We start from the raw sequence: 13259 nt of genomic DNA on the forward strand, positions 1-13259 counted from the left end.
TACAAGGATGACCTAGATATTTAACACCATATTATTTTCTGTACGAAAAATTCACTACCCACACTTAAAGTGAGAATAAATGTAATTTATCATAGATTTTTAGAACGAAATTATTCATATTCATTGTAACAAAAGGAGAGAGTAAAAAACGAGGTAAGATTTAATTTTTAACTTGTTTTTTTTTTAGAAATCTGTCCAACCGTATTATGGTATGTGTGCTTCGAACGAAGGATTCATGTGGCTTGTTATAATTTGTTTTTATATAGAAGTTAATGTCCGTCGTGGATGGACTATATCAATGTTTTTTTACACAGTGGTGTTTCGATTTGTCAACTGCGTCACGTTCTCTGACGAATTCGAAGTGACTGTGTACAGTTTTTTTTTCCATGAAAAAAAAGTTAAACGCCTTTTTTGACGTCTTTATGTATTGAAATTTCAAATCGCAACTAAAATTTGCTTTGCTCTTCAAAATTCATTATTTATTATCTTCCTTTCCACTTCAGTCATAAAAATTTACCTCTTAAAAATAGGTATATATTTCAAAGTTTTTATCAAACTAGTAATTCAAACTAGTCAAACACGACATTGTGAAAATATGATAAAATCAAATCTTGTCTTCATCAAAGTCTGTGTTTTTACACCGAGCCATTAGGTCCTCCCGGGTGTTGTCCCGATAACTGTTGTAAGCAGCAACAACAAGGAAACAAGCAAAGTTCAATTCAAATTAATCCGCGGAATTAAAACTGGGATTCAGATTGGCTGCCGCTTCGTACTATAAATTGTGTTTTGAACAAGATGTAGAATCAACAAAAAAAAACAACATTAAGAGTAAATAAAATCGAAGTGCATCTCCTCGTGCAATATATTTAAAAAAAATCCATATATATAAATATTTCTCTTTCTGTTCTTAAAGTCTTTTTATTTTTAATTTGTTTTATTAAAACAGAATGAAAATAAATACTAGTATGTATATGTCTTGTTGAAAGGAGGATAGATAGATCTTTTTTTATATATATACGCTCTGTTTTCCCCTCATACTTAACTTATTTCGTCTATTTAGGACCACTGGAAAGGTTAGCTTTTCAAAAAAAACAAAAGTAATTACAATCAAAGAAATATTCCATGTATGGGACGTTGAAACTTTATTACATTTGTCTTATAGGAATCTTCTATATAGCCATGCCAACTACTTTTGTTGCATTGATGAGCCTTAAGTGAAGCGTAATGTTAAAACAATAACCGTTCAAATATTTCGGTAACTATATGCCAACATTCAATATAAGTGTTCAAATATGATCTTATGTTTAATGACATTGTACTTTTGTAGGATATCTTACTGACCAACTGATATGGAGGTCTATGGAATCAAATTCACAAAATCCATGATTTTTGCGATTATTGCCATAGAGATTTTTAACTATGCGTTCTTCTTTACCTACACACCTTGGTATTTCCTGACAACACACAGATATTTCTTGACTGCCATAGTATGTGATGCTGTAATTGTTATCATGCTTAAATTCATCAAAGAGTAAGTGATAAGCTATAGATTATCTAAAATCTAAGTATTAAAATTATCATATTGTAGTGTCGGAGTCGTCAAAGCAAAATGACAGCAGACATAATGTTATCACATGTTTTATATGTTATTATTTATAGAGCAAGAAACATTTTTTTTATTCATTTTTAGGGGAGCAAAATGAGAGTTGCGTTAGGAATAGTTTCGAACTAATTATCAATTGAAATAACAGAATCGTCATTAAAACGGACTTTAATTTACAGATCCAACTGCACATTTATTTCTAAACTGTATAACAGGCTTTCAATGTCCAAACCATGTTATATCTATGGTCTATGAGGTTCTTTAATCATTTGATAAGTAAAACACACACACACAGAACAAAAACAAAACAAAACAAAAACATCCATATATATAAGCTTTAAAAAAGCAAACTAACCCGGTACGGGTACATGGGAAAGCTAGGATACTACACTTGTACCATTATTTTCAAACTTTTGTTTAGATATAGCTCTCGTTCGTGACCAAGTTACCATGTTATAACTTTAGTAAACTTAATAGTATGTTGAATTTTTATACAATATATTAAATGTAATTGGATTGATCACTATAACGGAGAACAAGATAAGTGGTAGAATTATAACTGATATAAATACTACGTACATAAGAATGACTTTTATACTTCTTTTATTTTAGTAATAAATGGACCATCAAGTCGCGAAAGGATGCAGCGAAACTGAGTTTCTGGGCGACTTTATTTTATGTTGGACTTAATGCACCTTATGTTGTATATGGTCCATTCTCAGCACTTTTCTACACTGTTGAATTTATTCATAAATTTTGTATGAGTTTTGTAACTCTTTATGTGTTGGACACCTGTAAAAAATACGATTAAATATGAACAATCGTTGGAAGAATTGCCATATTAAACGAAATCAGGAGATGTAGAAACATAAACGTAAATGCTGGTCATAATGATCATGTTTGTGCATTAAAAAAATAAATAATGAGTCTTGTTTCTTTTCTGTCATGTCGTTTTGTCTTTTTGTAACGAGCGGATTGTACAGTTTAGATTTTAAAGGTCTTCTGTATTCGAAAGCAAAAGTAATTTTACAGCTGTCACCGTACATTCCGTAAGTGTTTACATTTCTTTGGGTAAACAATTTTTTTTGTATTATCAATTTCAGAAATATGAGCATAGTTATCGTGTGAATTTATTACATGAATTTAAATCATACCATTTTTAACGAAATACAGGTAGAAAATTATGTTTCTCTTTTTAAAATTAAGTAAAAAGCAAAAAATCATGATAGATAAAACTAATGAAAAGGTTAAATACTATCGCAAACAAAAGTTTGTTAATTTAACAATGAATGAAATCAAGTACTTGAAGTACTTTTGTTTGAACAAGGATCTTGGGCTATACAATTTTTACAGTGTAATATGTGTATAAACGCTCCACCCACGTACGCTAGCCAATCAATCACACCATTAACCATCGATTTTGACACAAAAGCCTCACTCAAGATTTGTAACTGACAGCAAATAAAGCAGAAACCAGATTGCGGTTGTGGTAAGTGAAATATAACTAAAACTGATATATACATAGAAATTATAAATTTAAGATTGATAGCAGTAAAATGATAAATACAAGAAAATTATTTCAAAAGTTGCATTGTATCATTACTACTTGTACAGTAAAAACATGCTTATTTGAATCTTAGAAAACGGAACTACGAATATTTATTTTTACACACATAATGCTACATAGAAATTAATTATACAACTGTTAAACAATAATAACGCACTTTTTTTAAAATATTAAACAAAGAAAGTACATTTAAATGTGTTTATCTCTTTTCAGTATAGGAAACAAAATGGGAGGAATCAATATTCGCTTCAGTATGTCCATGATAATAGCCATTGTAGCTGTAGAGATCATGAATACCCTATTTTTTACCCACTACACACCATGGTATCATTACATTGGACATAGATACCTATTTACAGCCATCGTATGTGACGCAATAGTTGTTGTTATTCTTAAATACATTAAAGAGTAAGTTCGTAAATCATTTTAATGTGGGTTTTTTTTCATTAAAGGGGTTATTTCATTTTGACAATTTTTTATACATCACTTTTAAGTTTGATACTTTATACTTTTAACTTTTAAAATTCATCATCAGTATTTGAGTTCGTTACTATCAAGTTGATTTTAAATTAAAAAAAAAAACAAACTTTGAGGTTCAGAATTACGCCGTATTCGGAATATATTTTGCTACACTTTTACCATATCAAATGTTTAACAAAGACCCTTTTTTCCCCTTATTTTAGCAATAAATGGACGATACGGAAATGGGAAGATGCCGCTACACTAAGTCTATGGATTGCGTTGCTGTATGCTGGATTTCATGCTCCATATGTTGTATATGATCCATTTACTGGGTCCCATTTTATACTGACTGTGTTTCATAAGTTCTGTATGAGCTTTGTCATTCTTTATGTGTTAGACCACTTTAAACACTATGATTAAAACGTTATACTCTGACATTACATGTATATATGAAATATAAGTATAGAACATTGCATGTGTAGACTGGTATTTTACATTTAGATTTTGTTATTGTCAATAATTATTTTTAGAAATAAAGTTTGTCTTATTATTATATTAGTGTTATGATTATTTTGAGTCCAGAGATACATGGAAAATCCAGCTTAAATCATTGGAACTCTCAAAATTTGGGAGGACCATCATTATAGTTTCAAGCATCTGCCCAACATAGACCACAAAGAACATTATTCACACAGTAGATACATTGTCAAATGGGTTCAAGTAAAATGATATGAAGTCCAATTTTCAAATGTATGTCGACAAAAGTTGACATTCACAGAAAAAGAGAAAAAATACACCAGAAACACCCTGGTCCCACACTCTTACACACAAAGAAAGAAAGAAACTGAATATATATAATTAATTTATAGAAATTCATACAATTAATCGAACATCTATAAATGTGTTAAACTTTTATTCCAACTTCATGTAGTTGTAGCTACAAACATATTTTCTGCACCATCAATCAATATGTTACACTTTTCCTCAAATCTTGTATAGATTAAGCTACAAAAATATTGTTTTTTTGTCATGCATCCGATTTCACCTTCAGAGATGCACACGCCTGATGAAGCTAATTTGTTTAGCGAAATATTGCGTATTTCTATTTAAAATCTAATAGAACTTTTAATGTATTAATTAGCGTGTTTAAGTTATATTCTTAGACATTTGTATAATTTTAATTCAGTAACTGTATCAGTTTATTTTCCCAAACTGATCCACGCTTAAATAGATTGAACGTTGATTGTTGCTTTTTTTTTTTAGATATATAAGAATAAGAATAAGAATATTTTATTATTCCAATCAAGGGCCCTTGATGGGCAGCATAACATGTACACATAGAACAATACATCATGATTTGTAACAGAAAAACATTTTTATATAATAAAATGAAACATTAAAAAAAAAAGTTCAGACAGGTGTTATTATCTTCATTCTATAAAAATCAAATATATTATTTGATTGAAGAACAAAAGAACTCGTGGAATTAGATTGCATCCATGCAACTTTTAATTTTCATTTGATTTTATCAGTTATCGAATTTCTTAAATTCTCTTACTCGGAGAAATAAAACTTACACGGTACGAGTAAACATGCATTTATTTGCCTTAAATTATGAAATATGCCATACTAGAACAAAAATCTTCAACAAAAGGCCCAGTTGGACATAAGTTGCCGTGGTTATGTACAAATACACATAGGCGGATCCAAAGGGGGGGGGGGGGGGGGCTGTGGGGCCCGGGCCCCCTATTTCGTGGGAAAAATTGGTTGATTATATAGGGAATCATTGAAGCATGACTGGAGCCCCCCCCCCCCCCTCCCTTAGGAAAAGTTCTGGATCCGCCACTGATACACATGCACAATACTCGTTTTTATCTCCGTAAAACTTCTCCAGGATCTGTTTTTGAACAATTTGAAATTACTTCTTCCATTAATATTAATAATATTGATGTTCCTGAACTAACCTTTGTACTATATAAATGATATTTCAATTTAGTACAGCGTCAATCCAATTTCAGTATTACTATTCGGTTTCCTGTTTCTTTCTGCCTGGAGTCCTTGATTGTGGAATTAAAAGAAAACGATTATGTTATCTCGTATATTATAAACAAATGAATTTATTTTTTATTCTTAAGTTTCTCGTAAAAATTCTTTCCATTATTTTACACATCTCTTTTGTGACGGTTAATTTAAAAAAAAAAGCGATTCGAGAACAGCAATTATCGGCCTATTGTATTTTGATTGCGATCTTATTCTTTCATTTTATTTCAATTTAACTATGAACAGTTCACTTTGTTTATAGAATAACTGTGTAAATACGAGCTCGTATAAAAATTACACAAATCTAGGTTTTACTGTAATAAAATCCCAGCGTGTGTAAACAACAACTGACCTATATAAAAATAGCATTCAGGATCACCAGTACACACTTTAAAGTATCTGTAAGTAAACATTTTTCATATTTTAAAGATACTTTGGAAACAGTTCAGTTAATATTCTTTTTTTGCTAGTTTAAAAAGGATATATATGCAATATCTGAAGGGTATGTGATTTGCATTTGTTTGTAAACAAAGATAATTATTATCGACCGAGGCAAATATTGAAACGTTTACCGTGATATTCAATATTTTATATAGAAAATGAGTGGCTGATTTTAAAGGGAAACTATAAGACGAACAATCTGCTGGTCAAACTATGTAATTGTTTATTTATCAAAATAGCCGATCGTAAAAGAGGCGAATGATACCAAAGGGATATACACAGCAATGACAAAAAAACGAAAGCCTAGGAAATTAATAGACGAGAGCATTTTTATATCACACACAATATATCTATATACATATATATTTATAGATATATAATCAAAACTTTCTAAATATTGATATTTAATAGTATTATAGTTTACTTCTAACTTTCGAAAATTATAATGTATTTTGAACATTACTGACCCGCTGTTAACAATAGTTTGATTTTATGCTATCGATCATACGGATTTTTTTTTAAATTTGGGTAGAATTTAAACAATTTTGTGACAAGGATTTCTCTTACCTTTTGATATAAATTGAGGCAATGTCAAAATGGCAAACAACAGTTCACAAAAACAATACTGAATTCGTAAGATCGAGCAACCTTCTTTTTAAAAGGTGTTTGTTAAATATCAATTAAAATTCAACTGTATATACCATTTTTTCTTGATTGGCCGGGTGCGCTTATTTTGGGGGTTGCGTATAGATTATAACACATGTCTCCAAAGTAAAAACTTATTATTTTTTTTATTTAACTAGATATACTGAAGAAATCAGGCTGGAAAAATGGAGTTGAGGGTTCAGTTTAATGTTGCTATGGTGATAGCTGTGATTTTTGCGGAGATTTTGAACGAACTTTGGTTTAACCGCCATTCACCATGGGGTAGACGATTTGATGACAGATATCACATTAACTCGGTTCTGTGTGACGCAGTTCTTGTTGTGCTCCTAAAGTACATAATTGAGTAAGTACTAATAAAACCAACGCACATGATTTTCGTAAATTAGTCATGCCGGTATCGAAGATGAAAATTTAAATTATCATATGGTCAATCGGTATTCAGGTATTAGCACACCCTTAACTTTTAATTGTTTGAATTTGAGCGTATCTAAAGAAAAAAAAAATTTATAGTTACTATAAAAAAAAAACATTCATGCATTAAACGAGTTCCTGGGGGTAATCAAGTGGGATCAGACGCATCAACTATATACCATTTGGTTATAATTACATTAGATGTATGTTTCATTATAATACTTTATTCTGATTGGCTAACTGCACATCACATGTTATTCCGTAAGCAGTTGCATTGCTCAATACAACTTTTCCTTCATGATAACACGTGGTCCAACAATAAAGTGCACAGGTGAATTAAATAAAAAAATATATAAAATTCGTGTTTTCATGATCATAGCTAAAAAATGTAATTATAAGTATTGAATGCTTTTTTTAATTTTATAGGGTTGTAAAAGCGTTGACCGTGCGCACATTTTTAGAATGAAGCGCTTCCGCGCTTCATACAAAATGTACTTCGGTCAACGCTTTTACACCCCAATAAATTTACAAAAAGAAGCATTCAATTCTTAAATTATTATTTCACTATCAATGACATCTAATTCCCTACCATGGTCTATGATTATAATTGACTAAGCGAGGACCGTGAAGAAGGTCTCGAAATTAATTTTAACGTGACAATAAACTTTTAATTACTATTTGCTCAACATAGAAGCATATGCTAACCATGATAGAAACAGGAGACTTTATTTGTATACCTGTTATTTGGTCAATATTTAGCTGATTGGAGAACTCAGCATTCTTGCGTCGGTAGGCGATTTTAAACTATTATATGAACTAATTACAGTACTAGAATCTCTATAACATTTCAAATGTTGGTATAATTGTCTTGTATTACTGAAATTCTTACTTTTACTTTTCAGATTTGTTTGGGTTGTAGGACGATGGGAAGATGCTATGATGCTGTCCTTATTTCTGGCGGGAATTTTCGCATGCTTAGAAGCACCAAGATGGCACTTGAACCATGGGGATGTTATGGGGAGGTTCTTTAGTTACTTGATTCATAAATTCCTTCTTATGTTTGTAATGATTTTTGCTCTTATATATTTTAGATATTTAGGTTAAATAATAACTTGCGTAAATACATATTAAATACTCCATTTCATCTGTATGTTATACTGACATTGTAATTATAGCAATAAACACTTTCTTTTGTATATTTCCTTCTTTCTTGACAGATAATGTACTCATGTTAATCACATAACCTTAAACATAGATTCACAGAAAATGTGTAACGAGTTAAACGTTGAATGTTGCAAGTCTCTAGTCAGTCGTTAATCTGAAAATGCTAGAAAGACCTAATCAAGATATAGATCTCTGATTTCGTTCAAGCCTTATATATACATATACGAGAACAAGCGTTAATATAGATCAGAAGTGTAAACAAATTACTGTAAGAATAAAAAAAATGTTGGTTTCAGGTATGTTTTTCTAACACTTTTCTAATATTTCATCTTTAAGAAAGATTGGTATTTTTCAAAAGTTTCCCGGTAATCCCCCCGGGGCATGAATAGTTTTAGCGATGAGCAATAATTTATATGGATTCTCTTAAAGATTATGATGCAAATATGATACAATTCAAATGATTAAAGATGAAAGTTAAAAAAAATGACTCTACCGACAAAAACGACAAACAAAAAAGAACGGCTGGAGAGCAGAGGCATACATACGGTCTTCAACAAAAAGAACATTTTAATCTCTTACTGAATCACCCGTAGTCTAAAGACATTTGTGACTTTGGACAGGTACATTGATATGTTGCTGGGTTTTTATTTAGCTCTCAGTCTTTTTATCTCGACCATTGAACTTATAAAATTGAGTAGAGAAATATACAAGAATAACTATTAACTCAATGGATAAAAGTAACTGTTATAGATAACAAAAACACAAGAGCAACCACAACAGTAAATGATTATAGATAACAAAACATAAGAACAACCACAACAGTAACTGTTACCGACAGCTAAACCACAAGAACACCCACAACAGTTGATATTACAGACAAGTAAAACACAAGAAAAACCACAACAGTAACTTTTAACGACAGCTTAAACACAAGAACAACCACAACAGTTGATAATACAGACAACAAAAAACACAAGAACAAGAGTAACTGTAACAGACAACAAAAACACAAGAACAACCACAACAGTAACTGTAACAGACAACAAAACATAAGAGCAAACACAACAGTAACTGTTACCGACAGCTTAAACACAAGAACAACCACAACAGTTGATAATCTAGACAACAAAAGCACAAGAGCAACAACAACAATAACAGTTATGGTGTAACAGACAACAAAAGCATAAGAACAACAACAACTGTTGATATTACAGACAACAAAAACACAAGATCAACCACAACAGCAACTGTTACCGACAGCTAAAACACAAGAACCACAACAGTTGATATTACAGATAACAAAACACAAGAACAACCACAACACTGACTGTAACGGACAACCAAACACAAGAAAACCAACAACAGTAACTTACAAAAAACAAAACACAAGAACAACCACAACAGTAACTGTAACGGACAGCTGAAACACAAGAACAACCACACACAGTTGATATTACAGACAATAAAAACACAAGAACAGCCACAACAGTTGATAATCCAGACAGCAAAAGCACAAGAACAACAACAACAGTAACTTACAGACAACAAAACACAAGAATAACCACAACATAACTATAATAGACAACAAAAGCACAAGATCAACCACAACAGTAACTTACAGACAACAAAAACACAAGAACAACCACAACAGTAACTGTAACAGACAACAAAAGCAGAAAAACAACCACAACAGTAACTTACAGACAACAAAAACACAATAACAACTGTAACAGACAACAAAAACACAAGAACAACCACAACAGTAACTTACAGACAATAAAAACAACAACAGTAACTGTTACAGACAACAAAACCACAAGAACAACCACAACAGTAACTGTTTCAGACAACAAAAGAACAAGAACAACCACAACAGTAACTTACAGACAATAAAACCAGAAGAACAACCATAACAGTAACTGTAACAGACAACAAAAACACAAGAATAACCACAAGAGTTGATATAACAGACAACAAAAACACAAGAACAACCACAACAGTTAATATTACAAACAATAAAAACACAAGAACAACCACAACAGATGATTTTACAAACAATAAAAACACAAGAACAACCACAACAGTAACTTTTATCGACAGCTAAAACACAAGAGCAACCACAACTGTTGATATTACAGACGGCAAAAGCACAAGAACAACAACAACAGTAACTTACAGACAACAAAACACAAGAACAACCACAACAGTAACTGTTACAGACAACAAAACACAAGAACAACCACAACAGTAACTGTTACAGACAACAAAAGCACAACAACAACAGTAACTTACAGACAACAAAACACAAGAACAACCACAACAGTAACTGTTTCAGACAATAAAAAAACAAGAACAACCACAACAGTAACTGTTACAAACAACAAAAACACTAAGAACAACCACAACAGGAACTGTAACAGACAACAAAAGCACAAGAACAACAACAACAGTAACTTACACACAAGAACAACCACAACAGTAACTGTTACAGAAACAAAACACAAGAACAAGCACAACAGTAACAGACAACAAAAACACAAGAACAACCACAACAGTTGATATTACAGACAACAAAAACACAAGAACAACCACAACAGTAACTGTTACCGACAGCTAAAAACACAAGAACAACCACAACAGTTGATATTACAGATACCAAAAACACAAGAACAACAACAACAACAACAGTAACTGTAACAGACAACAAAAACACAAGAACCACAAGAGTTGATATTACAGACAATAAAAACCACAACAGTAACTGTACCGACAGCTAAAACATAAGAATTAATATAACAATATTGTACAATTATACAAAGAATGTAATGTTAAAAGTTAATTATCCTTAATCTGCTAGTATAAAACCACACTGCCCTACTCTGCTACTAGCAGCTGTAAATTACTATATAACTTATATCGTACGGGAAGACATTCAAGATCTTTTGCATTTTCCAGGAAAAAGATGTATAGATGCAGAATTTTTAAATTTTGCTTAAAAATGGAATGAGCGAAAATTTGTACGATTACATCTGATTGCATTTAATTTAAAAAAAAAAAAAAAAATTTGAATGATGTGATTGGAGAAACGTTAAATATAACTATAGCATTTTTTAGAAAAGATTTTGTTTGATATATTATTAAATGATATTATTTTGACTTCAACTTAAAATAGCTTTATAAAGGGCTTGCTGTTTGTATTCTGACCTATTCCAGACTTTATATGTATTTCAAGGTGCAGTTTATGGCAGTTAAGATATGGATGAAATAAAGTTACCAATTAAAAACTGTGTACAATTTTAATAGAATTGGTTAATCAAATTGTAAACAAAATACAATTACTAAAAATCATTGCATTTTACATGTCCAGTCCAAATATATACAAAAATCTGTTTATTATAAACAAGATATTTGTCCATCTTTTAATTTAATTTGTGCTAATTAAATATATAACAAATTCAATTTCTCATATAGGATGATTTTCCTTTTTTCCTAAACATTGCCTGCAGAAGAGAGTGAGAGAAGGGAGGAGGGGTGTAATCCCAATTTCGGAGGAGAGAGAAAAAACAAAGCTGAATATGGATATCCCGAAAAAAACAAGCATTTTATGCCGAATCCCGAATAAGTGTAAATCCCGAACTCACACTAAACTATAGACCCAACCGGACATCCCGATAACCTGAAGATATTGACCTCTAATCCAATAGACATTGAAGCCCGTCAGACAGTTCAACAGAAGATCGAGACCTTGATGAAATTTGAAATTTAAACAACTCTTAATTTTCAAGGGAAGTTCCGAACGAAGATTTTGCAAGTACTTTGAAATTCATCAACGAAATAACTCTGAAAAACAGACCCTCACAATAAGGAAAATGTGAACCTTCTAACAGTAAGAAGGTCTCCTCGTGTACCCAAAGTTTTGTTTTCTTGACAAATGTTGCTGGTGGATAAAGTCGCACCAACTTAAACCATGTAGAGTCTACAGAGAAAAGACGATTTAAGGGTTAGAGGTACAAGGTATAATTGTTGCTGTCATTTCAACCTGATTCACACTCAGTTATGTATATTTTATTGATTAAAAAAGAAATTCACTCCACCCCAAGTCTTATAATATAAGACTTCGTAGGTTCATATCGTTTGCATCAACGTAAAACATATCCCATTAAAAGCGTAGATGCATGTAAATATAACAACTATATGTCATTGTAAGGCCTTCAACATTAAGTAAAACCCATAGCAATAATATAAGCAAGTCATAAAAAGTCCAGATGTTACAAAATGATTGATTGATTGTTGGTTGCTCCAGTGGCAAATATTTCATGCATAAGAAGTATACTTTACAACAAAATTATTTTCATTTACCTGTTTATAATATGACACAGGTTTTTTTCAAACTGAGTTTATTTTCTAAAAATTGGTTAACGTTTCACAGTGGTATCATACTTTAACTTGTTTAAACCTGTTTGTTTACTTTTGACCTTAATTATTTATCCCTTATAATTTTTATTAACTATGTATTTGCATTCAGGTATCTCTGATCCAATTTATTCGTTCATTATGTGTCAATTTGCGTTTTTGATTGAGTTAAGCCTTCCAATTGATATTTTATAGTGTGTCTTTCTATGTTGTGATGTTATACTATAATTGTTTCAGAAAAGGGAGAAGGTTTGGTGCCATTAAAACGCTGCAAATGTGTGCACATGTCCTAAGTCAAGAATCTGGTGTACAGTTGTTGTCGTCTGTTTATATAGTTCATACGTGTTTCTCGTTTTTATATGGATTATAACGTTGGTTTTCCTGTTTGAATGGTTTTACACTATTAGTTTTTGGGGCCCTTTATAGCTTGCTGTTCGGTGTGAGCCAAGGCTCCGTGTTGAAGGCAGTACCTTGACCTATAATGGTTTACTT

At 31.3% G+C, this 13259-nt stretch overlaps 1 long non-coding RNA gene across 1 annotated transcript; it reads left to right on the top strand.

The window, feature by feature from the left end:
- Positions 1-2535, top strand: LOC143043605 (uncharacterized). The gene is made up of 3 exons (XR_012968498.1): positions 1-153; positions 1328-1531; positions 2216-2535. It is a non-coding gene; the product is annotated as an uncharacterized LOC143043605 (long non-coding RNA).
- Positions 2536-13259: the final 10724 nt, after the last annotated feature.

The sequence above is a fragment of the Mytilus galloprovincialis genome, chromosome 1 (assembly GCF_965363235.1).
Source record: "Mytilus galloprovincialis chromosome 1, xbMytGall1.hap1.1, whole genome shotgun sequence".
In the NCBI taxonomy this organism is placed as follows: domain Eukaryota; kingdom Metazoa; phylum Mollusca; class Bivalvia; order Mytilida; family Mytilidae; genus Mytilus; species Mytilus galloprovincialis.